Raw genomic sequence first — 24,059 nt, 5'->3', positions numbered from 1 at the left:
TGCTTCTTGCTTGCCCCATTCCTACAGGCTGGCCCAGGTAGGACCTTGAGGTCCCCCTTAACGCAGCATTGGAGGCCCTTCCCAAGCTGCTCTCAGTGCTCTGGACACTGGCTACCCTAGCACTCCTCACCTCTGCTTCCATGAATTCTATCCTGTATCCTTCAAGACCCAGCTTAGAACATAGGCTTTGTAGCCAGCTCTGGAGGTTCATAGTCTGGCGCTTCCTCTTACTATCTGTGGACCTCTGGAGTTAACCTTTGTAAACCTTAGTGTCTTAGTAATATTACCCATCTTAAAGATCTGTTGCAGGGGTTAAATGAGATAATTTACATAAAGCACTTAGCTTAGTTTCTGGCACACATATGCTCTCAAAAAATGCTAGCTGCTGGGGCTTCCCTGGTGGCGCAGTGGTTGGGAGTCCGCCTGCCGATGCAGGGGACACGGGTTCGTGCCCTGGTCCAGGAAGATCCCACATGCCATGGAGCGGCTGGGCCCGTGAGCCATGGCCGCTGAGCCTGCGTGTCCGGGGCCTGTGCTCTGCAACGGGAGAGACCACAACAGTGAGAGACCCGCGTACCACAAAAAAAAAAAATGCTAGCTGCTTCTGCTGTTAGAGATCTCTCCCTCCTAAGAACTTCTCTGCCCGCACACAGGAGTAGAAAGAGCCCTGGCCAGGTAGTAAGCAGATCTGAGCTTTAGTCCTGGCTCTAGCTACGACTTGCTGGGTGACCTTGGGGAAGTAACTTGGCTTCTCTAGGCTTCAGTTTCCTCTTCCAGGAAGTGGGAGGTTTGGATTGAGTGTTTTCATTGACATTCTGACTTGACTCTTGATATGCATTATCTTATCTTTCCAACTAGATTTCCCTAAAGTCCAATGAAGCTAAGTAAAATATTTGATACATTTTATTTCCTCAGACTGACCAACATACTTAATTTATGCTTAAAAACATATTTGGGTAACTTTTTTTTTTAACCCCATCAGCTGGATTCTAAGAAGCATTTTGCCTTGGTTCGTATAACTTGGAGACTGGGAACTTGTTCTCAGCTGCATAGGGCTCGGTTGCAACAACTTGCAGAGAGGCTCTAGCCCTTAGTAAGTTAGAAGGTCTCCCAGGTCATTAAGAAAGGAGGTGGTGGTTTCACTTAGTGCCTCTGGAAAAATTTTGGTCAACACATGTTTGGAGTACTCATTTGTTCTGCTGTAAAGACTTAGACCAGCTCTGTGAATAAATGCGGCCAACACTGTTTCCTTCTCTCAGTGGAGAAAACTGGCAGTGTTTTTTGACAGACCCTCTCTCCTTTAGAGTCTGGAGTGAGCCAGTTTTGCTCAGAGACAAACCTGTGTGTTAAGGGAAGAGCCATCCAATGAAAGAGTGATGTCTAGAGCCTGGTCGGGCTGTCGGGGTTCACATTCTGGCTCTGCCACGTCCCAGCTGTGTCGCCTTGGGTAAGGTACTTAGCCTCCCATGCCCCAGTCCCTCTTCTATAGAATGGAGGTGGTAATAGTACTATTTCATAGGGTCGTGGTGAGGCCTAAATGTCAAGTGCTGAGAATAGCACCTCGTATCTAGCACTTTATGCAATGTGAGCCACTATAGTTATATTTATTATTCCCTTGTAAGCCAAGCAGGCTTTGTTTCTGAGTGGCTAGTCTGTCTGTCCAGTTTGTTCTGCTGAGAAATGTGAGGCGCTATCCCCTTCCTCCATGTCTTGGACAGATATCTAGTATCGGCAGGGCAGTAGTAAGTGTCCCCTGTCAGTACAGAGGTCATAGCTCTTGTACCTTGCTTTTGTAAAGAATTATGTAAACCAGAGGGGGAATCTGGCGGAACAAAGGAGCATCTAGGTTGAAAGGACCCTCTCTGATGAGTAATGCATGTTCTGTGGCAGAGCCCTGGGCAAAAGAGGAAGAAGGGAAGTGGGCTGAGGGAGAGTGTAAATCAGGGGCAGAGAGAGCTAGGGAACGAAGAGTGGTGACTATCCCCAGGCAAATGGTTGTGGCTAAGACAGTGAGCTGTATAAGAAGCTCCTGGCACTTTATCTTCCAGGAGACACGTTGTCTCCACAGCCCCAGGTGAGACTTGCCCCCGAGGAGCGAGGAGCGGTGGATTGGGACGGGAGGTTCTAACCTGTTCCTCACAAGAAGGAGTAGTACCGAGTAGCTTGGTGCATCTTATCTACAAGTGTAATTATAAAGAGATTTCCTTGTTCAACTGCAAGAAACAGGAACTTTTGCTGCTGTATTTAGCAGCATGTTTTAAGTCCCTCAAATCTCCTTTGAGTGCTACCAAAGCTCTCAGCTTTGTTGTTATCTCTTGTTGAGCTAGAGTCTGGGAAGGTCATATCAACAGTGCCAATTTATGGGCCTGCTGAACCCAGGCTGGCCTAGGGCAGAATGGGGAGTTCCTGGGAGTAGGTGCTTCACAGATTTTCCCTTTGAATGAGGCTGTTTATAATTTAAGGTTCCTTTTGCTTTAGAAGACCAAACTCTGTGGATTAGGGTCAAACATTTTATTTCTTCTGCAGTTTTGCTTCTGTAGGCTCCCAGAGGCAGGAGCTCAGTCTCTACAGTAGCTCCCTGTACAGTCAGGAGACGCTCAGGCTTGATGGTACTTTCAGCTACCAACACTATGCCTCACACTCCTTACTGGAGGTAAGTTTTCTTGGCACAGAGTTATGTCAGACTCCCCTACCTCATTTAGTTTATTAGCAATTTTTGACCTATCGTGTGTTCTGAAGGAGTGATTAAAAGAAGTGAAGGGCTTCCCTAGTGGCGCAGTGGTTAGGAATCCGCCTGCCAATGCAGGGGACACGAGTTCAAGCCCTGGGCCGGGAAGATCCCACATGCTGCGGAGCAACTGAGCCCGTGCGCCACAACTACTGAGGTCCTCGTGCCTAGAGCCCGTGCTCCACAACGAGAGAAGCCACCGCAATGAGAAGCCCGCGCACCACAATGAAGACCCAATACAGCCAAAAAAAAAAAAAAAAAAACAAGTGAAGACCACAGTGTGTAGAAACCACACGTGGGGCCTTGTACTCATTTGTAGGGATCTAAGAATAAGAAGGTCAGACCCATGTGTACCTATACTTTGTCACTTGGCAAATGGATGCAAATAGGGAAAGGAAATTAAAGAACCTGACTGACCCTGGCACCTATAAAGAAGTGTGGTATTTGAATGCAAAAGGAAAGTACCTGGGGTAGCTGAGTTGAACTTGGCAATGTCAGTCTGTGACTGACTGTCAGTCTGCGGTCTGTGACTTCACTAACTCAGAGAACTGAGGCTTTGGAATCTAGAAAGAGAGCACTGAAGTTTATTTTCTTTGCCCCCCTCTAACCCCCAGATTTACTCACCCCTTAGGGTTCCAACATAAGTGGAAATGCCAGATAAATTGCTGTTTTTGAAATGGAGTGGGCAGCACTGTCCTCTGTGGGACCCGGTCTCTCTGGGTTGTGAGTCATCACTGCTGCTCAGGATTGGGTTACCGCTCAACGGTGCTGGGAGAGCCAGCTGTGAGGATACTGGTGGTAAGAAGGGCGGTGGGTTTTCTTAACGCTGAGTAAGTGCCCAAAGGGAAGTGGCAGGGGTCAAATTAAAAAGAAAACAATGAGGAACAACTGGAAAATTTTGTTGTATTTAAATCTCATTAAATGGAAGTAGAAAAGCTTCTTTTCTTTTCTTTTTTTTTAAAATCTCAAAACCCACATCTGTTTGGTAAACCCAGGTGAGTTTCAAAAGCAATGCTATCCAGACTCCTTTTCATCTGAAAAATACCCAAGGTCATATGTCTCCATAGCTTTGCTGGAAGAATTTGAGCCCTGGGAAGCTGTAGAAACTAAAGGAGAAAACCATGGAGTTACGTGTATTTTACCACAATAAGAAAAGTTAGTGGGGAGAAAAAGAAAGCTGTGGAGATTGCAACACTTATGACATCGTCCTGGCCCCGATAGCAGTTATTGTCAGTGGGGGAGTTGGGATGATTTATCCATTTGTGTTCCCTAAGGGTTTATTTCTCCCCAGCCCTTTCTCTTAATTTACATTCTTTCCTTGAGATCCCACTGAGGGGGCAGGGAGGGTGTCCAACTCTGCCTCTCTTGTTTAGAAACTTTTTATTTATTCATTCATTCAGTACATCTTTATTGAGTAGCCATCCTGTTCTAGGCACAGTTCTCTATGCTGGGGGTGTAGAGGTAACTAACACAGCAAAGTCCTTGTGTCATGGGGGGGCAGTAAGTAAAAAATCACACAAGTCAATAAATGAGATAAAGATAGTGATATGAGCCATGAAGGAAATAATGGTGATATAAAAGAGAGAGAAACAGGAACTTAAAAAAAAATTATTTATTTATTTATTTTGTGTGTGTATTTTTGGCTGCGTTGGGTGTTTGTTGCTGCACCCAGGCTTTCTCTAGTTGCGGCGAGTGGGGGCTGCTCTTTGTTGTGGTGTGCTGGCTTCTCCTTGCAGTGGCTTCTCTTGTTGCGGAGCACGTGCTCCAGTAGCTGTGGCATGCGGGTTCAGTAGTTGTGACTCGTAGGCTCTAGAGCGCAGGCTCAATAGTTGTGGTGCACGGGCTTAGTTGCTCTGCGGCATGTGGGATCTTCCTAGACCAGGGTTTGAACCTGTGTCCCCTGTGTTGGTAGGTGGATTCTTAACCACTGTGGCACCAGGGAAGCCCGAGAAACAGAAACTTGATAGCTATTTTCAAAAGAGAAGTTAGAGGAGACCTCTCTGAGAAGATGACATTTGAGCTGCAAGTTCAAGGATGAGAAGAAGCTGTGAATGTGAAGATTTGGGGAAAGTACATTCCTGGAAGAGGGAACAGCAAGGCAAAGCCCCTGAGGTAGGAAAGAGCTTGGCATGTTGAGAGAACAGAAAGTCGTCATTGTTAGAATATAGGGGGCAGGTGGATGTAGGGGGGTATAAGATGGTAGAGGCTAGTTCAGGTAGAGCCTTTTGGCCATGGTAAGGAGTTTGGAAAACCAGTATGAGGGGTCTGTATTCTAGGTGTGGCACAACTAGGGATAAAGTGTCAAAATATGGGGAAATAGAAGGGAGCTGGAGTGGGGATAGACACATAAATGATTAGCTAAAGGAAGTTGAATAAATATAATTCAATTCTGCATAATTCTTGGGATCAATATGTGTTTTAAAAATTTCTGTAGATTTTAGATTTGTGGTATATCATTAGTAGAATGAATGCTTACTCTATTCTAGACATTGTGTTTTACTAGGCGTTTTCACTTGCATCATTTTAGCAAATTCTCACAACAATCCATGAACGAATTTGTTGATATTCTGCTGTCTACAGCTGAGGAACTCAGACTGGCTAACTTGGTTAAAATCCAAATCTAAGTCTGTATGATTCCAAAGCATGTGCTCTTTCTATATCCCCACTCTGATTGATGCCACCTCCTCTTAGTTATACAAAATAGTTAATGAGCATTTTTTTCCTGAATTGTTAAGTGTTGTTTACTGTCATGTTCTCCTTTCTGTCCATTGGAAGCTAGGATAGATTTTGGATGTTTGTGGGGTTGAGTGAGGGGTTTTTTTTGTTTTTTTTCCCATCTTTTTCTGAAAGGAGTACCAGGTTAAATATTGAGACTACCAGTGCATATCAAAACCTGGAGAGGGTGGGGTGTGTGACAAGACTTGGAAACAGCCTGAATCACCTCTCTTTACCTGGGTAGGAAGAGTGATCTTTCTGATCAGTACTCCACAAGGAGCTCATTAGATGTCCTATTGTGATCCCCCCTATTTTGTAGTAAGAAGATGGAATTTGGTTTTGGAAATTTTAAGTAATTTGTCAGTAAACTGGCATTTGTAAGTAAACTCTGATTTTCTAGTTCACAGGTCTCTTTTTTTTTTTTTTTTTTTTTTGCGGTACGTGGGCCTCTCACTGCCGTGGCCTCTCCCGTCGCGGAGCACAGGCCCCAGACGCACAGGCCCAGCGGCCACGGCTCACGGTCCCAGCCGCTCCGTGGCACGCGGGATCCTCCTGGACCGGGGCACGAACCCGCGTCCCCTGCATCGGCAGGCGGACCCTCAACCACTGCGCCGCCAGGGAAGCCTCACAGGTCTCTTTTAGAGTCTTCAAGTTTGCTGGCAATGTTTGAGGAAAGAAATTTGTTAGGCCATAACTTTCACTTGCTGGGAATTGAACATTGACTAGTTTCTGTTGGTAGACACTTCTATTTCAAGGGACTGATCCTGTTTTGGATTCTATAAATCAAGAGTGAGGATTCTGAAATGAAAATGTATAGGGTGTTTATAAACTTTCAGTCCTTGGTGTTCATGAGATCTGTGTTCAGCCTGGTTCACCGGCTAGATGGAATAGTTTGTGAAGGGCAGAGCAGGGTGAGATTGAATTTCAGATTTAACATGGATTCCTGACACACAGAGGAATTTCTTTTTTAAGTAATGGGATTCTGCTTTCCTGTTTCCCCTATCCCTGTCTGTTTTAGTAACTACTTTGCTTCTGAAGGAAAAGCTCTGTGGTTAGGAAAGACTCCTTCAGAGAATGCTTTTATCTCCAGCACCTCTTCACTGAGCCCGCACCTACCATGAGCAGCGACACACAGATGAGCTAGCGGGAGGCCGAAAAGATTGGTGGAGGTCAGAACTTGAAGTGTTTGAACCCTCCAGGAATTGGGGAATCGTTGTTCTTCTGAAAGCAGGAAAGGAACACAACTGGGTTTAGTTGGTAGAAAAGAAACCTATGAGACCATGTGGAAGATAGAATTGGAGTGGGAAGAAACTTGTCTGTCTTATTGGGTGTAACTAGAGAGGTAATATTCCAGTTCCCCAAAATTCATTTAAAGCAGACTGTAAGGGAAGGCTGGATGGTGGGGAGGGAGAGTCTGTGCTCCAGATGACAGAGCTCTCTAGGGCCTTAGAGCAGTGGTGTTCAGACGGGAGCCGCCCCCAGCTCACCTGGAAATCTTGTTTCTAGTTCAGTAGGTCTGAAGTGGGGCCTGAGGATTTGCATTTTCAACGGGTTTCTAAGTTGCTGCTGCTGCTTCTGGAGGTTAGGAACCACTGCTTAACAGGCTCAGCAGCTGAGTTTCAAGTGAGGGTGAGAGGGCCAGATGTTAACTGGTGTTCTTCATTCACTTAGAATTTCATGTCTACACTTTATTCACTTCATTCACTTAGAATTTCATGTCTACACTTTAGAATCTCTTGGGTCACTAACCCCATAACATCAACAAAGCCTGGTCAAGGTTCGTGCCCTCTGTCCCTAGGACTCTTCTCACAATATTCCTGTCACCTCTGCATGAGGTTTTCCGCTGTGTGCTTGTCTCTAAACAGCTGTTGACTGATTTTTGGAAAATGCCTGTCCTGGGCACGTGATTCTTTTCGGATAGGTGACCTTAATGGCAGGATAAGCTCTCCCCTGCCCTTCAGCACAGCTACCTGGTTGGCAGGGCTGTTTCGGGGACTGCAGGCAGGCTCAACGTTGAGTGTGTTCTGTTGATTAGCCAGGTTTACACAGGACATGCCTGGGAGATTATCTCTTTAGCCCGGGAGTTGAATTTCAAGGGCGAAGTCCACAGTTGCCAGCTGATAGGCTGAGAACACCTGGACAGGGGGTTTCACTTGGCTTTCACTTAGCCAGGCCTCAGTGCCTCTTCCCACAGAGGTCAGGTTTTTTGCTTGTCTGCTGCCCAAGCAGGTAACTTCGGGATGCTTCTCCCAGAGCAGCATGGCTCCAGGCACTGCCCCTGGCTATCTCCTCAAGGACCTGTGACTTCAGGTGAGACATTAGACTTGTTAGACACAAGCTGCCTTCTCGTCGTGGAGTTCTCATTTCTTGATTCCCTGTGCTTGCTTCTCCCCTTGAGGGAGGATCTTCATCTCTCCTTCGTGGTCAGTGACGCTTAGATTTGTCCCAGGGCTCTTCTTTTCTTAGTTACCGTCGTTAGTCCAGAATTCTGCTTCAGTGTGGGAAGGGATATTAAAGGTTACCTGATTTACCTCTGCCCAACCTTTTTCATATCCCTGCACCCACAGAAAATGATGATTTTTGTAAGGTGCACTGGGATAAAAGGAGGAGGCTGCTGGTAACCCTGAGCTCTGGTGCTACCCCAGGGGTTGATGGAGTCTGCACAGCTGTAACCCATCCTTGGCATACTGATTGGGAACTCTGATCCGGTCCTAGGTGCATTAGAGCATAGCGGTGAGAAAACTGAGTGCCCAGGGTGGCAGAGCTAAGACTGGACTCAGATCTTTTCACTGCTGCTGATTCAGGGCATTGCTGTATACACAACACAAGAACTGTGAGGTGTTACAGTTTCAGACTAGCAAGCACGCATGAAACTGTCTCAGGCTAATTTTTGTTTAAGATTGTTTTCCTTTTTTTTGGTAACAAAAGCAATACATTTGTCCTAAAAACTTTTACAAAATAGAAAAATAAATAAGTCTGAATAGGAACCTATCCTGTAAACCCATACCCCAGAAATATAATCATTGTTAACAGTTGTGTAACAATGGATTTTTTTCTTACAATACATTTGTATATACATCGACTTTAGTTTTACAAAAAATGATTATACTCTAATAAAAGAAAAGAAAAGGAAAAAAAAGCATTGGCGACAGTGTGGAGGAATTTAGAACCCTTATACATTGCTGGTGGGAATGTAAGTGGTGCAGTTGTTGAGGGACTGAATTCTTTTGGTTCCTCAAAAAGCTAAAACTTGCCATATGACCCAGCAATTCCACTCCCAGGTGTAAACCCAACAGAAGTGAAAACAGGAACTCAGGTACTTTATGCCAGTGTTCATAGCAGCATTATTCACTGTCCCACAGGTGGAAACAACCCAAGTGTTCATCCATGAATGAATGAACGAAAATGTGGTGTATACGTACAGTGGAATATTAGCCGTAAAAGGGATGAAATTCTGATACATGCTACAACAGGGATGAACCTTTAAAACATTGTGCTAAGTGAAATAAATCAGACATAATAGGACAAATATTGTATGATTCTGCTTACATGAAATGTCTATAATAGGCAAATTGATAGAGACAGAAAATAGAGTAGAGGTTATCAGGAGCCTGGGGAGAGGGGAGAATTGGGAGCTCTTGCTTAGTGGTTACAGTGTTTCTGTTTGGGAGAGTGAAAGAGGTTTGGAAATAGTGGTGATGGTCACACAACATTGTGAATGTAATTAATGCCACTGAATTTTAAACTTAAAAATGCTTAAAATGTCAACTTTTATATATATTTTAACACAGTAAAAAAAATGGTTGAAATTTCTTCTCTTGATAATTTACCTAGGCTGTTTTTCCATGTCAGTACATTAGTTTTAACAGCAGCACTCTGTTTCTTCAGGTGGATGTATCATAATTTATTTAACCAAACCTCTATTGATGGACATTTGAGTTATTTCCAGTTTTTCCTATTATAAACAGTGCTGCAATAAACAGCAGTATATAGCTGTCTTTGCCCAAGCGTTTGAGTACTTGTATTACCTTAGGCAAAATTCCTAGAAGGGAAGATCTGCTGATTAAAGCTTATGCTCCTTTAAAATGTTAGTAAATATTGTCAAACTTCTTTCCAAAGAAGTAGCATCAATTTAGTTCTCATCAAAAGTATATTATGGAAGGGCTTCCCTGGTGGCGCAGTGGTTAAGAATCCGCCTGCCAATGCAGGGGACACGGGTTCAAGCCCTGGTCTGGGAAGATCCCACATGCCGTGGGGCAACTAAGCCTGTGCGCCACAACTACTGAGCCTGTGCTCTAGAGCCCGCAAGCCACAACTGCTGAGCCCGTGTGCTACAACTACTGAAGCCTGCGGGCCTAGAGCTTGTGCTCCACAACAAGAGAAGCCACCGCAAGCCCGCACGCAGCAACAAAGACCCAATGCAGCCAAAAATAAATTAAAAAAAAAAAAAAAGTATATTATGATGCCTGTTTCCACCACACCTTTGCCAACATGAGCGTTACAGAGTGTTTCAATCTTTGCCAATCTGATAGGTGAAAAAGGCTTTCTTATTGTTGCTTTATTTAGGATTTCTTTAATTATTAGTGAAATTGAATACCTTTTATGCTCACTGGCAGTTGTGCTTATTCTTATGTGAATTTTCTGTTCAAATACTTTGTTCAGTTTTGTATTTGGTCATTATTTTTTCTTGTCGATTTGTAAGAGCTTTTACATACATATTACATTAGAACTCTTTGCCATATGTATTGCTGGTATTTTTCCCCTCAGTTTGTTTTATTTTAATTTTTGACTTTGTGCTAATTATTTGCCTTTCACATGTTTTAAATTTTTATGTAGGTCAATGTATGATATTTTCCTTCATGGCTTTTTTTCCCCCCTTCATGGCTTTTGAGTTGAATTTTGTGTCATGCTTTGAAAAATTTTCTTCACTCATTAGAATTATAAAAATCATTAATTAATTTTTTCTAGTGTTTTTATGGTTCCAGTTTTTACATTTAGACTGTAATTAAGTTTGCAGTAGGGTGAAGTAGGAATTAACTTTTATTGATAAAAAACCAAAAATAACCTTTTTTCCTATTTGTAAATTTCTGTTCACTTTAGTGTTTTTAGTGAGTGAGGCTACCTATATTCGAATTCTTATATTTCTTATTTATTATGTACCATAACCATTGAAAACATTTTCTGCAACTTTTATAGAGGAACATTTCTGATTCAGTTTACAAAAAAAAAAAAAAAAGCCTTTAATGAGAGATTCAGATCAAGAAATTGTACCCAGGTCTTCTGATTCCCAATCCTGTTTTTTTGTTTGTTTGTTTTCTATTATTCTTACGCAACACAGCCAGATTCCTTTTCATAATGTTTTGGAATAATTGCATCACTCCCCTTCTGAAAATTTGACAGTGAATCCTATATGCGAGTGAATTTGACACACTAGACCTAGATGGTGACATAAAAGCCTCTCTCTTAAATTATACCTGGTGTGATGAGCTCAGCCTAGCTGAGGTGGGAGCAGGGTGGCAATTGCTTGTTAAATAAGTGCAGTTTGGTGCTGAGGAGATTCAGGGGCCAAGTCTGAAGGGATTTTAAGACCCAGGGAGGGTGTGACTGTGGGAGGGGAGCTGCTGGAAAAAGTATGAAGAAACTTGGCTGCTAGAAGACAGATTAAGGAAGATTTTTGAAGTGAGAGAAGGAAGAGGAATAATGTTTATTGAGGACCCACTTATGTCCCAGGTACTCAACTAATAGGTCCCCCCAATTGTGTTTTAAAAGTCAGCTTTTAGCAGCCGAGGCTTGCTGCTTCTAAGGGTCATGAACCCAGAAAAGAAAGCCTTATTCAAGGTCAGAGTAAGTAAAATCCTGGAACCGGAAGTCAGTGTGTGAGAGACCAAGGAGAGAACAGCATTGACCTGGGGTCATCTCTGCTCTTGTCAGCCAGAAGCTTAGATGGAAGTGTTTTTAGTGGAAGTAGACAAATACGGAAGCAGAAGGAGAGACTACTTCAGATCAGCAAAACACTCATTAGACCCTGGAGGACCAGCTGTATACAGACGTACAATCCCTACCCCTAAGGAACTAAATAACTGTTTACTGGACAAGACATATACAAGGTCAGTACACTACTGTGAGAATTATGCCACTATCCCAGTGGCACGGGGAGGAAAGGATTAATTCAGTCACTGGTGGGAAGACAGTGAGAAAGATAAGGGCAAAGTTGCACAGAGGGAATAGTGCTGGTTCAGATTTTGAAGTATGAATGGATTTTTTTTTTTTTTTAGTTTGTACCTTTTGGCCACTATGAATCGTTGTTTTTGAAATGGACAAGGCAAGGAGGGGCATTCCAGGTAGAGGGATTAGCATATGCAGAGACAGAGAAGAGTGAAGCAGTGTGTGCAAAGTTATGTGCACATAACTACTAATTGGTCATTTTTTCTGTGCATAGTAGGACAGAGAGAGCAGCATTAAGATGAGACTGTAGAGATGGGTGTCGGAATAGCTCTTGTAAGGCAGGATCTACCATTGTTCTGCGTACCAAGTCACCCCAAAACATTGTGCATGTTTAAGCAATAATTTTATTATCATCTCTCATGGTTTTGGGGGTCTTGCTTGGGCTCTTCTCACGTACTTTTTTTCAGAAGGTGGCTGGGCTGGACTCATCAGAAGAATCAGTCACTCCCATGTGTGGTGCCTGAGCAGGGGAAACTCAAGCAGCTGGGGCCCCTCAGCTCTCTGGCTCCTACTACCCCCCTTCCCATCATTGCTCCCTGTGGCCCCTCCAGCATGGTGGCTCAGGACTGGGAAGCCGGCGCCTCTAGAGACTGTCAGAGGTTGCTGGCCCCATCTAACCTAGCCTGGGAAGGTAAGCACCTTCACATAGGCCACATTCTGTTCCTTGAGGTACTTACAGAGGCCCTTCCAGTTCAAGGAGAGAAATATCAAACAATCTGTAAGCTTGTTTTGAAATCACCACAATCACACAGATTAATTTAAATTTTAAAACTGTAGGGCAGTTTTCCGCAGACTAAATTTTCATTGCCTACCATCTTCACAATATCATCATGGCCTCTCTGAACTATTATTTACATATTTAAGTCAGCTAACTTTCAAACTTAAATTTATTTTAAAAGGAAACATTGTCTCACTTTCTTAAAGTGGAAAATCAATATAACTTGCTATACACGGAAGATAAGTTTTAAAGTAAATACAAGGAAAGCAAAAAATGTTGAAAAAATTTTGCCAGATACTGCTGCCTATGAATGTCTCCTCTCCCTCCCTCCCCTTCTCCCTCTCCCTTCCCCCTCCCCTTTCCCCTCCCTCTCCCTCAGCAAGTGGAGACTTTCTTCTTAATCTAGTGAGAAGGTTTGAAAGATTTACAAAGTGAATGGCTCCATCACCTTGTGATTTCATGCCATTTAATTCTGTGTAATATGATGTTGAGTTCCTGCCATTCAATTCCTTACCACATTTTGAGAAGCACTACTGTGGGCGGTGGAGCCGCTAAAAGAATTTGAGCACTGGAGCACTATGGTTAAATCTGCTGGCAAGATCACTTTGGCTGAATTGCAGAGAGTAGATTTGAAGAAAGTAAAACTGGGAATAAGGAGATGGTTTTTAGGAGATTATTGCGGTAAGTCCAGCAATCAGTAATAAAGTCTGGGTCAGAGTGGCAGGGGAATGGAGGAGGTGCATATATGACATTAAGAAGGTAGCATTTGCAGCTTGGTGACAGATTGGACGAGAGTAAGAAGGAGAATGAAAAGTCAGGGATGACTTGGAGAAACGTGGGTAACATTGTGGAAAAAGCACAGGAGGGAATGTGTTTTATTAAAGGTGGAGTGGGAAATGACGAGTTCAGTTTTAGTCATTCCTTTTTCTTAAGTTTTTTAACATCTTCTTGCCACTTTATGGATTTGTCTGATTGTTTCTTTGGGGTGTTATTTAGATTCTTCCTCTTTCCCCTGTATTTTCTGTAAACTGCAGATTAGATATAGAGGCTTGATTGATTTAGGTTAAGCATTTTTGGGGAAAAAACTATAAATGGTGCAGCAGATCAGAGGCATGTAATGTCTGGTTTCGTCACTATTATTGATGCTAAATTTGGTCACTACTTAAGGTAGGGGAAGCCAAATTTCTTCATTGTGAAATTATAGCTTTTATTTTATAACTAACAGATAATCTGTGGGTGACCTTTGGCACTACTCCCCATCAATCTTCAACTTAAGCGGTTATTTATTTTTTGAACTTTTTATTATGGAAAATGTCAAACATACACAAAAGTAGAGAAAATAGAAGATGAATCCCCATATATCCATCATCCAGCTTCAGCTGTCATCAACACTTGGACTAGCTTCTTTTTTCTCTGTCCTTGTCCACTACCCCTCCTTTTTCTCCTGTGGATTTTTGCAAGTGAATTCCAGGCATCATACCATTTCATCCATAAACACTTCAGAATGTACCTGTAAAAGACCTTTCAGACATGTTGAGACATATTGATTTTTTTTTTAATTTATTTTTTTATTATTTATTTTTGGCTGTGTTGGGTCTTTGTTGCTGCATGCGGGCTCTCTCTAGCTGCGGCGAACGAGGGCTACTCTTTGTTGCGGTGCATGGGCTTTTCATTGTGGTGCCTTCTCTTGTTGAGGAGCACGGGCTCTAAGTGAGTGGGCTTCAGTAGTTGTGGCACACGGGCTCAGTAGTTGTGGCTCGTGGGCTCTAGAGTGCAGGCTCAGTAGTTGTGGCGCACGGGCTTAGCTGCCCCGCAGCATGTGGGGCCTTCCCAGACCAGGGCTCGAAGCCGTGTCCCCTGCATTGGCAGGCGGATTCTTAACCACTGCGCCACCAGGGAAGTCCCAACATACTGATTCCTAACGAGCAATTTTTAGTGGCCCTCAAGAAAGAACAGAGATTACTGATGATTGAATTGATCCAGAGTTAGGCTTTCATTTGGTCCTTTGTATCCATGGGTTCTGCCTCCACGGATTCAACCAGCCACAGATGGAAAATATTAGGGAAAAAACTTCCAGAAAGTTTCAAAAAGCAAAACTTGAGTTTGCCACACACATTTGCTATGTAAACAGACAACTGTTTACATAACATTCACATTGTATTTACAACTATTTACATATCACTTACATAGTATTAGGTATAAGTAATCTAGAGATGATTTAAAGTACATGAGAGGGTATGCATAGGTTATATGCAAGTACTACGCCATGTAAGAGACTTGAGCATCCGTGGATTTTGGTATCTGTGGTGGGTCCCTCTCGTCCCAAGGGACAACTGTACAGTGAAAGGAGACCAGGGCCAGGGATTTGAGGGTGTGATGGATCATGGATTCTTGCCTGGAAGGACAGAAAGGTGGGCTGATATAAGCTAGGAAAAAGAAGGAGGGCTCAAGGGATGAGTGACTTGACGAAGGTCAAAGAGCAGCTGTTGGATAGTAAAAAGACCAAGAGATAGGCAGGAAGGGAAATTGTGGTCAGGGTGTAGGATTTTGGAGGACAAGATTGAGATGTGTTGTCTCAGGCAATGACAAGGTCCAAGATTTGTCCATAGGCATGGGTGACAAAAGTAAACTTGAAGTCAGGGAGTCAGTTGTGAGACAGGGGTTTTGAGTGGGTCCATTCACATAGGTATTGAAGTTGCCAGGGTGAAGAAAGGGCTGTCAGGGAGAGAGCTGGTGTGTGTTAGGGTAGGAGATGGTGCGTACATCTGTGAAGAGTTGGAAGATGGGGAGTAGTTGCTTTATGGCAGAGCAGCAGCACTATGAAATAGATTGGAAGCACAGTCAGTGGTGGCAGAAGGCAAGGTGGGAAAAAAAGCACAACATTTTTTTTTTCCAATTGTGGTAAATTTTATTAATTTTTATTGGAGTATAGTTGCTTTACAATGTGATGTTAGTTTCTACTGTACAGCAAAGTGAATCAGTTATATGTATACATACATCCACTCTTTCTTAGACTGCCTTCCCATTTAGGTCACCACAGATCACTGAGTAGAGTTCCCTGTGCTATACAGCAGGTTCTCATTAGTTACCTATTTTATACATAGTACTGTATATATGTCAATCCCAATCTCCCAATTCATCCCACCCCCCACTTTCCCCCCTCGGTAACCATAAGTTTGTTCTCTACATCTGTGTCTCTATTTCTGCTTTGCAAATAAGTTCATCTGTACCATTTTCCTAGATTCCACATATAAGCGATATTATATGATATTGCAAAGTATCATTTTAAGAAGGTTTTAAGCCTGTGTACTCTAGTAGAGATTGCTGTCCACTGGTTGAGGTGGGGGAAAACTAATGGGGTAGGGGATTAAAAATGAACAGGGACAGGGCTTCCCTGGTGGCGCAGTGGTTGAGAGTCCGCCTGCCGATGCAGGGGACACGGGTTTGTGCCCCGGTCCGGGAAGATCCCACATGCCGCGGAGCGGCTGGGCCCGTGAGCCATGGCCGCTGAGCCTGCGCGTCCGGAGCCTGTGCTCCGCAACGGGAGAGGCCACAACAGTGAGAGGCCCCTGAACCACCAAAAAAAAAAAGAACAGGGACAGAGTTGTGATATGTGGGCGGGGGTTGAAGCAGGACGCCTCCAGAGAAGACATACTTGATCACCTAAGTAGCACTGGTATTAGGGAGATGGCCTAGTGAGTCCCTGCTCGCTGTTTTATCCCTAAGGGATCCCTTTGTGAAGTAGCCCCTGGTGCCATTTGATTGAGTGTTATTTTGTTAGCCAGTCTCTGTGAAGATTTGTGTTGCATTCTTTACATTTTGTTTATAGACTTTGGGTGGGGGCAGGTAGAGTGGGTGCCTGTCCCTGGATGAAGCACTGGCCCAGAGAACTCCTGGCATTTTCTTGCTGCTGGTGACCACTAGCCTCTTAAAGTTCTAAAAAGCTATTCATGCCTGAGGACTAGAGGTGGAGTGTCCCCTTTTCTGACTTTGGCTATTCTGATCCTTGTCTCTGAAATACCAGGGAAGGCATATATATATCTCCCCTGGGGTGTGGCCATCAAACTTACAGGAAAGAAGCCTATCGTGAGTTTCAGAGTTTTGAAGAACTTTGAGTTAAAGTTGTGGACTTGTGGGTGAGTCAGAAATGAAAACTCGAAACAATGATTCCTCCTCCTAAAGATAGTACCTCTTGAAATAGTGCTTTTAGGAAGGTCATCATGGAAGGAGAGGAGATTAAGGGGAATTGGGAGAAAAGAGGGCCTAGCTGACTTAATACCAGCATCTTCTTGATTCCGAAGCAAGTGGAGTCTGTGCCCAGGGGAGGCGACAACTGGGATGATTTCTCACTATCTTGCCAAACACCTATGTTTAAGGGAGTGTCTGGACCACACGCATTTATGGTTTAATGAGTTTTAATGTTGAGAGAAATGTTTTCCTGTTGGGCTGTACTTGGAGCTCATTTCCTGCTGACTGCTGGTGTGCACGCGTGTGTGCGTGTAAGCAGAGACGTCAGCCCAGCTTTCTGCATCTTCTCCTGGAGGATGATGATAGTTATTTACATTTGAATAATAACTTACAGTATATAAAATATTTTCACATACTCTCTTTCATTGGTTTTATATTCTTTCACAAGAGGAATTGAGGTGGCTGGCTACAGAAGGCATAATAAAAACAGCACCTGACTGTACTTTCCATGGGATAGTGGAAGGAACAGGAACTTTAGTCAGACCTCGTCTGAATTCTGGCTTTTCCTTTTACCAGCTATATGACCTTGGGCTTTAGTTTTCTTAGAATTGATAATATAGAATTGATAACATTTACCTCCTAGGATTGTTTTGGAGTGTTAAATTAATTAACACAGTTAACACATGGGGACAGTGCTTGGCACACAGTGGGTGACTGATAAAGGGAGATTTCTATAACATGGAAACAGATCATCAACATCAAAGAAGAGCATACAAGTGTCCTCGTCTTGTTAATTAAGATTGTTGCTATGAATGGCCTTTGACTTTGAGTCCTTTGGCAGTCTGCGAAACTGACCTTCTGACACCTTACCATTAAGAAAGAGGAAACATACCATTTTCTCAAGGTGGACAAAGTCTTATATATTAGTGGAGTTTTTTATATGGCTTTGTTGGAGATATTGAATGATACAATAGATAGTAATCCTTACTATTTTTTAAATCGAGAGTTATGTTTTCATTTTTTTCTTGTTTTTACAACCACAGGATATTTCTTTACCATTTTTACAACAAATGCTTATGTGATTTCAATTTCCAATAGTTCTCATATAGTGATTGCTGGTAAAATACAAATGTGTTACATGAAATTGCAACTCAGTGAAAACCACCCTATAAGGAGCTGAGCTAATGGTGTATCTATGTAGCTTTCCAGTGATCTGATAGAAAAATGGAGCTTAAAATACTCAGGATATTCATCATGCCCCATTAGATGGTCTTTAAATATCACTTTTTAAAGTTGGGATTTTCTAAGAGTTGGACAGCAATCAATTCAAGGCCCTGAGTTCTATATTCTTTGCTTATTTCCAAATAAAAGCAGATCCATGGACTTTGGAAAACAGATGGAAGGGTTGACTTCCTACATGACAGAGCCACGCAACTTGTACTCTTGCCTGCATTAAAACATTATTTTGTTTAATCTTTACAATAGCCCTGGGGTAGAAGGGGACTGACCAAACGTTTCATTCCCTCTGAAATACCAGGTATCGGGCTTTTCCTCCAATTACAAATGGGAGGCTGACTCAATGTTGAGAGATCAGGTGAACAAGCCCATTGCCTTCCTCCCTTCTCTTCTCCATCTCTTGGGTCATAAATGCTAGGCAGGGATTGTCCTTTGCTTTATCTCTGTGACTGTTTCTGATCTGGAAATGACTGTCATCACTTCTAGATAACACCAGTCCTGGGCAATTGCTGAATGAAGCTCACATCACAACAAATCATGGAATTATAGTGACAAGGGAGAGATTCTAGGTGGGAGTGGGTGATTTTTCCAGATGAAAAACAACAACAGGGCAGACAGGTGACTGCCTTCAACATGCAGGAAGTACCCCTAGCTCTGTGTCATCCTTGTTGGTCAGAGGTAGAAAGAGGAGAAATTGAGCCACAGAAGAATTTGCCTGTGTGTTCTTTTTTTTTTTTTTTTAATTTATTTATTTTTGGCTGCATTGGTGTTCGTTGCTGCGCGTGGGCTTTCTCTAGTTGTGGTGCACGGGCTTCTCATTGCGGTGGCTTCTCTTGCTACAGAGCACAGGCTCTAAGGCTCTAGGGCTCCCGGGCTTCAATAGTTGTGGCATGTGGGCTCAGTAGTTGTGGCGCATGGGCTTAGTTGCTCCATGGCATGTGGGATCTTCCTGGACCAGGGTTCGAACCCGAGTCCCCTGCATTGGCAGGCGGGTTCTTAACCACTGCGCCACCAGGGAAGTCCCATGCCTGTGTGTTCTTTTATACTCTTGTACCTTTTCCTCTTTGCAGCAGTGATCCTGGAAAACAGGAAAAACTGCTATGATTACAGTCAATTTTTTATTTTTTAATTTTTATTTTTTTATTTATTTATTTATGGTATGTGGGCCTCTCACTATTGTGGCCTCTCCCGTTGCGGAGCACAGGCTCCAGATGCGCAGGCTCAGTGGCCATGGCTCATGGGCCCAGCCGCTCCGCGGCATGTGGAATCTTCCCGGACCGGGGCATGAACCCGTGTCCCCTGCATCGGCAGGCGGACTCTCAACCACTGTGCCACCAGGGAAGCCCCAATTTTTTATTTTATTAATTTTTTTATTGAAGTATAGTTGATGTACAATGTTGTGTTAGTTTCTGGTGTACAGCAGAGTGATTCAGTTATATGTATATTATATAGTCTTTTTCATATTCTTTTCCATTATGATTTATTATAGGATATTGAATACAGTTCTCTGTACTATACAGTAGAACTTTGTTGTTTATCCATCCTATGTATAAGAGTTTGTCTCTGCTAATCCCAAACTCCTAATCCTTCCCTCCCCACCTCCCATCCCCCTTGGCAATCACAAGCCTGTTCTCTGTATCTGTGAGTCTGTTTCTGTTTTGTAGATATATTGATTTGTGTCATATTTTAGATTCTACATAAAAGTGATATCACACAGTATTTGTCTTTCTCTGACTGACTTCACTTAGCATGATAATCTCTAGATCCATCCATGTTGCTGCAAATGGCATTATTTCATTCTTTTTGATGGCTGAATAATATTCCACTGTATATATACCACATCTTCTTTATCCATTCATCTGTCGATGGACATTTAGGTTGCTTCTGTGTCTTGTCTATTGTAAATACTGCTGTTGTGAACATTGGGGTGCATGTATCTCTTTGAATTATAGTTTTCTCTGGCCATATGCCCAGGAGTAGGATTGCGGGATCATATGGCAACTCTATTTTTAGTTTTCTAAGGAACCTCCATACTGTTCTCCATAGTGGCTGCACTAACTTACATTTCCACCAACAGTGTAGGAGGATTTCCTTTTCTCCGCACCCTTTCCAGCATTTGTAATTTGTAGACTTTTAAGTGATGGCCATTCTGACCGGTGTGAGGTGGTAGCTCATTGTAGTTTTACACAGTCAGTTTTTAATGTAAAGAAAAGCTGCTGATGGGTTTTCACTGGCATAGCGCAAATTAAGGATTTGGGGCCTAGGAGTAAAGCTTGGCTGCTATGGAAATGCAGGCAGCTGGCTCCTTGTATGAAACCCACAGTTAGTGAAAGCACAAAGTGGCTTAATTTCAGTGGATACTCTTGGAGCCTCAGATGTTGTACCTTCCTGTGCTTTCTTAACAACTACTTGACCCTCTGGGGGCTTATGTGATAGGGGGTACTGTACCCGGAAAGAAGATATACTTGCCAAGAGAACATCTATGTCGGTTCGTAGATGCTGTACAGCCTTGATTGGTTTTAGGTTTTAGATGTTTCACATTTGCCTAAATGCAAGACTGGCTTGTGATTACCACCTTGCTCACTAGCCCACTTTTCTCATTCCGTTCCTTGAGTCTCCTTTGCCTTTCTCACTAATTCTAGAGAAACAGAATTGCTGGTTGTGCAGACTAGACCAAGGTCACTGTGAGGCCATTGCTTCTGTTGCCTCAGTCACCTTCCTCATCACAGATAATTCAGTCATGACTGGCATTTCCTTAAAGCTTCTGAGGGTGCATGAGGGGTGTGGGTGCGGGGTGAGTTGAATAAAGGGAAGATAGTTTGGGCTGAAAAGTCCACTCTTCTGGAGTCTGTTCTTATGACAGACGTTATACCCAGAAAGCTTAGCCTAGAGTCTTCTTTCCATCACTCAAGCTACACCAAAAGAAGCTGGTCTCCACGGCAGATTCAGGATCTGTGAAATGGAGGATAAATTATTATTAACATTTTGTGTGGAATTTGGGAACTGTGTAGTTCTCTCTGACCCACACTCTCTGCCCTTCAGTTACAAAGAGTTATCCCCAGCTGACCTCCTCCCTCTTGCTTTCTTCCTCTTGTTACTGAAGATTCTTACCCTGGGTGAAAACGTCTGAGCCCTGCTCTCCCAACCCTTTCATTTTTGTAGAGCCTTTGTTACACTTCTGTCTGCAACGTCTCCCTCTTTTTCTTCTAACCTCTTGAATTATTCCAGGTAAAACCCCCCCTCCTATTGGCAGACCAGCTCCTCCTATTTCCTTTTCCTTTTTCTATTCCTTTGTTGATTTTTTAAAATAATAAAAGAAATGCATGCTCATTGCAGAATATTTGTACATAACAAAAAATATTAAGAAGAAAGTAAAAATCATGTGTCATCACTTTACCAGAGATAGCATAATTACTGTTAATTTTTTGGTATATATCCTTTTGGATCTTTTTTTCTTACATGTTCTAGATATGCTCTTTTTTTTTCTTTCTTTCTTTTTTGGCTGTGTTGGGTCTTAGTTGCGGCATGCAGGATCTTTTACTGTGGCGCACGGGCTTCTCTCTAGTTGTGGCATGCAGGTTTTCTCTCTAGTTGTGGTGTGTGGATTTTCTCTCTAGTTGTGGCGCATGGGCTCTGTAGTTTGTGGCTCAGTAGTTGTGTTCAGGCTCAGTAATTGTGGTGTGTGGACTTAGTTGCCCCGCATGGCATGTGGGAGCTTAGTCCCCGACCAGGGATCAAACCTGCATCCCCTGCATTGGAAGGCGGATTCTTTACCACTGGACCACCAGGGAAGTCCCCTAGATATGCTTTTTTTAAATACAAACATAGCATTGTTTTGTAACTTCCTTCTTTGACTAATATTCTTACATGGGTATCTTCCAGGGACATATATAGAGCTACTTTGTAATGTTTAATGCTGAATAGAGAATTCCATTGTATGGATGAATCAATACTTACTTAATTAATCTCCTGACAGTGGACTTTGGGTTATTTCTATTATTTTGCTATTAAAAGCTATGTGGTAGTAAATATCTATCCCTAATTTTATGAGTATAACTTCAGGATAAATTCTAGAAATGGAATTGCTGTATCAAATGGTATATAATATACACAAATTATTTAATAATATCTTTTAAATTTTAAGCAAAAGAAAAAATAGATATAATAAAAACCTGTGTACCCATCACCCAGATTTAATAAATATTAACATTTACCATATTTGCTTCAGATCTCTTATTTAAAAAAAAATTAATATGACAGATATGACTAAGCTTTCCCTGTCCTTTCCTTTCAGAAATTGATATGCATATCATCCCATGCATATCTTATCCTCTCTATATATGTGTCCATAAGTAATGTATTGTTGTGTGTTTTAAAATTTTATACACATGACACCATTCCTGCATGCAGCCTTTTGCAGCTTGGTTTGTTTCACTCAGTGTCATTTTTGAAAAGTCTGCATGTATAAAATCATTCAGTTTAATTGGTATATGATGTACCATTGTATGATAGTGAGAGATGATTAAAGTCTTTCCACTTTTTGTGTGTTACAAGCAATGCTGTGGTGAGCATCCTTATACGAGGAACGCACAAGAGTTTGTGTACACCAGCCGCCTGGAGTGGGTATGGGATTCTTCAGCTTTGTTAGGTCATACCAGATTGCTGTTGAGAGTGATTGTAAGTATTTTGAGCAATGTATACAAGTTTTCATTTCCCTAAATTTTTGCTAACACTTGAAGATTCTACACTTCTCAGTATTTCCCCATCTGATGAATATGAAATAGCATCTCATTGCTTTAATTTGTGTTTTCCTGATTTCAGAGAGATTGAGCATTGTTTCATATTTTATTGATTATTTGAGTTTCCTTTTCTTTGAATTGTCTCTTCATATCTTTTACCTATTTTTCAACTGGGTTGTCTTTTTCCTATTGATTTTCTAAGTTCTTAACATGTTCTTATATTTAATCATTTGTCAGTTGTGTGCTTTGCAGTATTTTCTTCCTGGCTGTGGCTTGTCTTTTAACTTTGTATAGGGTATCATTGTGAGCGTGTATTTTTCAGAGCTTACGTATTCCTAAATTGTCCTCTAGAAAAGTTGTGCTGGTTTCCAGTACCTCCACCAGTGTCTGAGAGTGCTCCATTCACCACACCCTGCCTCACTCTGGGATTAGTTTTATCATTTGATTGCCTAATCTGATAGACAAAAAGTGGTATTGCCTCTTGTTTGCTACCTTCTCCTTGAGCATTCCTACCTGAAACCTGGCTTTTCCCTGAAGATCTCACTTCCCTTGGGACCCTCTCTAATGAAGCAACTTCCTCTCCTCCCCTGACTTTCACTCTCTACTCCCTGACCTTGCTTCCCGCCCTGCCTGGCAACCTGTCCTATTTGAAGTCAGTCTCTCCCTTCACATATATCTCCTTTCCTCATTCTTGATGCTGACTCCCCCTTGCCTTCCATGTTAGTTGCTTACAGCCTTCTTCGTAGGTCTCCTGTCTGGCCCAGTAGGACTTGGGACTTCATGCCGAGAATCCTTCAGCGCTCTGGCCTCAAGGTCCCTCAATCTTTTCAACTCTAAAGACTTTATCCTCATTCCAGTTAAGGTACTCATAGCTTTGGCCTCATCACTTGGAGCTATTCCACTTTCAGGATGCTAAACTCTGAAATTCTGCTCCCTCCCCAAGCCCCTGAATGATTACACCCCCTGACTCTTTCATGGCTCCCTCTGGACGGCTGGTTCTCCAGCCTTGCCCTGCCCTCAGGACTGCCCACTTATTGTCCCATCCGCCTGAACCTCAAAGACAAGAATTCCAGGCATATACTTGATTACTTGAGTTCCCTCCCTCTCTTATCCTAACTATAATCTTCAGTCCTGGTAGACCACAAAAACAGACTTTTCTGCTGTAGCCCCTAGATTTCTGAGTATGGCTTCATCTTGCAGAAGCACAGTTCCTGACCCATTATTCCTTTCTCAGAAAATTTCCTTGATTTCCCAGAGAAAAGACAGATCCTTAATTTGTTTCTCAAAGGCCTCTAAGATCTGACATTTCTCTGTCTTTCCAGCTCTCCTTCTCCCTGGTCTACTTCCAGTTAAACTTCCATCAGACTGAACATCTTACTGTCCTTCATATGTTTTCTACTTTCCTGCCTCTAAGACTCTGCTTATATAGTTCCATCTGCCCAGGATTTCCCCTCTATTCTTTTGCCATTTGATCTTCCAGGACCAGTGCAAGGGCCGTCCTCTCTATGAA

The 24,059-nt window shown here is 42.7% G+C and overlaps 1 protein-coding gene across 5 annotated transcripts in view; it reads left to right on the top strand.

The window, feature by feature from the left end:
- Positions 1-24,059, top strand: part of DENND2B (DENN domain containing 2B) — a gene marked incomplete at its 3' end in the record, with an annotated part of 109,157 nt that overhangs the window by 6,603 nt on the left and 78,495 nt on the right. The window contains exon 2 of one of the 5 annotated variants that reach the window (XM_082659776.1): positions 4,641-4,840. The exons of 3 other annotated variants lie outside the window; for them this stretch is intronic. Of the gene's footprint in view, positions 1-4,640; positions 4,841-24,059 lie in introns of those variants that run through there. One more of the 5 variants, XM_082659779.1, reaches the window with a different exon arrangement.

Source organism: Grampus griseus, assembly GCF_964374135.1.
Source record: "Grampus griseus genome assembly, chromosome: 8".
In the NCBI taxonomy this organism is placed as follows: domain Eukaryota; kingdom Metazoa; phylum Chordata; class Mammalia; order Artiodactyla; family Delphinidae; genus Grampus; species Grampus griseus.
The sequence above is the reverse complement of the archived record's forward strand: the minus strand, read 5'-3'. Positions and strand labels throughout refer to the sequence as shown.